Genomic DNA, 5,000 nt, shown 5'->3' on the forward strand with positions numbered 1-5,000 from the left:
CCAGATTTTGGGGAATAAATTTGCCTAGTAGGTGGCTGGTTGGTCTAGGGGTATGATTTTCGCTTTGGGTGCGAGAGGTCCCAGGTTCAAATCCCGGACGAGCCCTTTAGTCAGAGACAATGTTTCCATGTGATACTGGACGAGCTCTTGGTTTCGTATGATCCAAGCGTGTTAATTGAAAAAGCCCTTACATACAACTCAGTGTCCAATGTGAAAACTTTATAGTTGAGCCCAAGAGAAAGAACTTCCAAATTTTGGAGAATAAATTTAGCTCGTAGGTGGCTCGTTGGTCTAGAGGTATGATTCTCGCTTAGGGTGCGAGAGGTCCCGGGTTCAAATCCCGGACGAGCCCTTTAGTCAGAGACAATGTCTCCATGTGATACTGGACGAGCCCTTGGTTACATATGATCCAAACATGTTAATTGAAAAAGCCCTCACAAACAACTCGGTGTCCATGTGAAAACTTCATAGCTGATCCCAAAAGACAGAACATACAAATTTTGGGGAATAAAATGGGCTTGTAGGATGCTCGTTGGTCTAGGGGTATGATTCTCGCTTTGGGTGCGAGAGGTCCCGGGTTCAAATCCCGGACGAGCCCTTTAGTCAGAGACAATGTCTTCACGTGCCACTGGTGAAAACACAAGCCAAACCAAAAGTGCCAAAGACCGACACATAGGGTATGAGAGGTCCTGGGTTCATATCCCGGAGGAGCCCTTAGTTACATATGATCCAAACATGTTAATTGAAAAAGCCCTCACATACAACTCAGTGTCCCATGTGAAAACTTTATTGTTGAGCCCAAGAGACAGAAAATCCAAATTTTGGGGAATAAAATTGGCTCGTAGGTGGCTTGTTGGTCTAGGGGTATGATTCTCGCTTAGGGTGCGAGAGGTCCCGGGTTCAAATCCCGGACGAGCCCTTTAGTCAGAGACAATGTCTCCATGTGATACTGGACGAGCCCTTGGTTACATATGATCCAAACATGTTAATTGAAAAAGCCCTCACAAACAACTCGGTGTCCATGTGAAAACTTCATAGCTGATCCCAAGAGACAGAACATTCAAATTTTGGGGAATAAAATGGGCTTGTAGGAGGCTCGTTGGTCTAGGGGTATGATTCTCGCTTTGGGTGCGAGAGGTCCCGGGTTCAAATCCCGGACGACCCCTTTAGTCAGAGACAATGTCTTCACGTACCACTGGTGAAAACACAAGCCAAACCAAAAGTGCCAAAGACCGACACATAGGGTATGAGAGGTCCTGGGTTCAAAGCCCGGAGGAGCCCTTAGTTACATATGATCCAAACATGTTAATTGAAAAAGCCCTCACATACAACTCAGTGTCCCATGTGAAAACTTCATTGTTGAGCCCAAGAGACAGAACATCCAAATTTTGGGGAATAAAATTGGCTCGTAGGTGGCTCGTTGGTCTAGGGGTATGATTCTCGCTTTGGGTGCGAGAGGTCCCGGGTTCAAATCCCGGACGAGCCCTTTAGTCAGAGACAATGTCTTCACGTGCCTCTGGTGAAAAAACAAGACAAACAAAAGTGCCAAAGACCCATTGGGTATGAGAGGTCCTGGGTTCAAATCCCGGAGTTCAAATCCCGGAGGAGCCCTTAGTTACATATGATCCAAACATGTTAATTGAAAAAGCCCTCACATACAGCTCAGTGTCCCATGTGAAAACTTCAGTGTTGAGCCCAAGAGACAGAACTTCCAGATTTTGGGGAATAAATTTGCCTAGTAGGTGGCTGGTTGGTCTAGGGGTATGATTTTCGCTTTGGGTGCGAGAGGTCCCAGGTTCAAATCCCGGACGAGCCCTTTAGTCAGAGACAATGTTTCCATGTGATACTGGACGAGCTCTTGATTTCGTATGATCCAAGCGTGTTAATTGAAAAAGCCCTTACATACAACTCAGTGTCCAATGTGAAAACTTTATAGTTGAGCCCAAGAGAAAGAACTTCCAAATTTTGGAGAATAAATTTAGCTCGTAGGTGGCTCGTTGGTCTAGGGGTATGATTCTCGCTTAGGGTGCGAGAGGTCCCGGGTTCAAATCCCAGACGAGCCCTTTAGTCAGAGACAATGTCTCCATGGACGAGCCCTTGGTTACATATGATCTAAACATGTTAATTGAAAAAGCCCTCACAAACAACTCGGTGTCCCATGTGAAAACTTCATTGTTGAGCCCAAGAGACAGAACATCCAAATTTTGGGGAATAAAATTGGCTCGTAGGTGGCTCGTTGGTCTAGGGGTATGATTCTCGCTTCGGGTGCGAGAGGTCCCGGGTTCAAATCCCGGACGAGCCCTTTAGTCAGAGACAATGTCTCCATGTGATACTGGACGAGCCCTTGGTTACATATGATCCAAACATGTTAATTGAAAAAGCCCTCACAAACAACTCGGTGTCTATGTGAAAACTTCATAGCTGATCCCAAGAGACAGAACATTCAAATTTTGGGGAATAAAATGGGCTTGTAGGAGGCTCGTAGGTCTAGGGTTATGATTCTCGCTTTGGGTGCGAGAGGTCCCGGGTTCAAATCCCGGACGAGCCCTTTAGTCAGAGACAATGTCTTCACGTGCCTCTGGTGAAAAAACAAGACAAACAAAAGTGCCAAAGACCCATTGGGTATGAGAGGTCCTGGGTTCAAATCCCGGAGTTCAAATCCCGGAGGAGCCCTTAGTTACATCTGATCCAAACATGTTAATTGAAAAAGCCCTCACATACAGCTCAGTGTCCCATGTGAAAACTTCAGTGTTGAGCCCAAGAGACAGAACTTCCAGATTTTGGGGAATAAATTTGCCTAGTAGGTGGCTGGTTGGTCTAGGGGTATGATTTTCGCTTTGGGTGCGAGAGGTCCCAGGTTCAAATCCCGGACGAGCCCTTTAGTCAGAGACAATGTTTCCATGTGATACTGGACGAGCTCTTGGTTTCGTATGATCCAAGCGTGTTAATTGAAAAAGCCCTTACATACAACTCAGTGTCCAATGTGAAAACTTTATAGTTGAGCCCAAGAGAAAGAACTTCCAAATTTTGGAGAATAAATTTAGCTCGTAGGTGGCTCGTTGGTCTAGGGGTATGATTCTCGCTTAGGGTGCGAGAGGTCCCGGGTTCAAATCCCGGACGAGCCCTTTAGTCAGAGACAATGTCTCCATGTGATACTGGACGAGCCCTTGGTTACATATGATCCAAACATGTTAATTGAAAAAGCCCTCACAAACAACTCGGTGTCCATGTGAAAACTTCATAGCTGATCCCAAAAGACAGAACATACAAATTTTGGGGAATAAAATGGGCTTGTAGGATGCTCGTTGGTCTAGGGGTATGATTCTCGCTTTGGGTGCGAGAGGTCCCGGGTTCAAATCCCGGACGAGCCCTTTAGTCAGAGACAATGTCTTCACGTGCCACTGGTGAAAACACAAGCCAAACCAAAAGTGCCAAAGACCGACACATAGGGTATGAGAGGTCCTGGGTTCATATCCCGGAGGAGCCCTTAGTTACATATGATCCAAACATGTTAATTGAAAAAGCCCTCACATACAACTCAGTGTCCCATGTGAAAACTTTATTGTTGAGCCCAAGAGACAGAAAATCCAAATTTTGGGGAATAAAATTGGCTCGTAGGTGGCTTGTTGGTCTAGGGGTATGATTCTCGCTTAGGGTGCGAGAGGTCCCGGGTTCAAATCCCGGACGAGCCCTTTAGTCAGAGACAATGTCTCCATGTGATACTGGACGAGCCCTTGGTTACATATGATCCAAACATGTTAATTGAAAAAGCCCTCACAAACAACTCGGTGTCCATGTGAAAACTTCATAGCTGATCCCAAGAGACAGAACATTCAAATTTTGGGGAATAAAATGGGCTTGTAGGAGGCTCGTTGGTCTAGGGGTATGATTCTCGCTTTGGGTGCGAGAGGTCCCGGGTTCAAATCCCGGACGACCCCTTTAGTCAGAGACAATGTCTTCACGTACCACTGGTGAAAACACAAGCCAAACCAAAAGTGCCAAAGACCGACACATAGGGTATGAGAGGTCCTGGGTTCAAAGCCCGGAGGAGCCCTTAGTTACATATGATCCAAACATGTTAATTGAAAAAGCCTCACATACAACTCAGTGTCCCATGTGAAAACTTCATTGTTGAGCCCAAGAGACAGAACATCCAAATTTTGGGGAATAAAATTGGCTCGTAGGTGGCTCGTTGGTCTAGGGGTATGATTCTCGCTTTGGGTGCGAGAGGTCCCGGGTTCAAATCCCGGACGAGCCCTTTAGTCAGAGACAATGTCTTCACGTGCCTCTGGTGAAAAAACAAGACAAACAAAAGTGCCAAAGACCCATTGGGTATGAGAGGTCCTGGGTTCAAATCCCGGAGTTCAAATCCCGGAGGAGCCCTTAGTTACATATGATCCAAACATGTTAATTGAAAAAGCCCTCACATACAACTCAGTGTCCCATGTGAAAACTTCAGTGTTGAGCCCAAGAGACAGAACTTCCAGATTTTGGGGAATAAATTTGCCTAGTAGGTGGCTGGTTGGTCTAGGGGTATGATTTTCGCTTTGGGTGCGAGAGGTCCCAGGTTCAAATCCCGGACGAGCCCTTTAGTCAGAGACAATGTTTCCATGTGATACTGGACGAGCTCTTGGTTTCGTATGATCCAAGCGTGTTAATTGAAAAAGCCCTTACATACAACTCAGTGTCCAATGTGAAAACTTTATAGTTGAGCCCAAGAGAAAGAACTTCCAAATTTTGGAGAATAAATTTAGCTCGTAGGTGGCTCGTTGGTCTAGGGGTATGATTCTCGCTTAGGGTGCGAGAGGTCCCGGGTTCAAATCCCAGACGAGCCCTTTAGTCAGAGACAATGTCTCCATGGACGAGCCCTTGGTTACATATGATCTAAACATGTTAATTGAAAAAGCCCTCACAAACAACTCGGTGTCCCATGTGAAAACTTCATTGTTGAGCCCAAGAGACAGAACATCCAAATTTTGGGGAATAAAATTGGCTCGTAG

Source organism: Trachurus trachurus (assembly GCF_905171665.1).
Source record: "Trachurus trachurus genome assembly, chromosome: 10".
NCBI classification, from domain to species: Eukaryota; Metazoa; Chordata; class Actinopteri; order Carangiformes; family Carangidae; genus Trachurus; species Trachurus trachurus.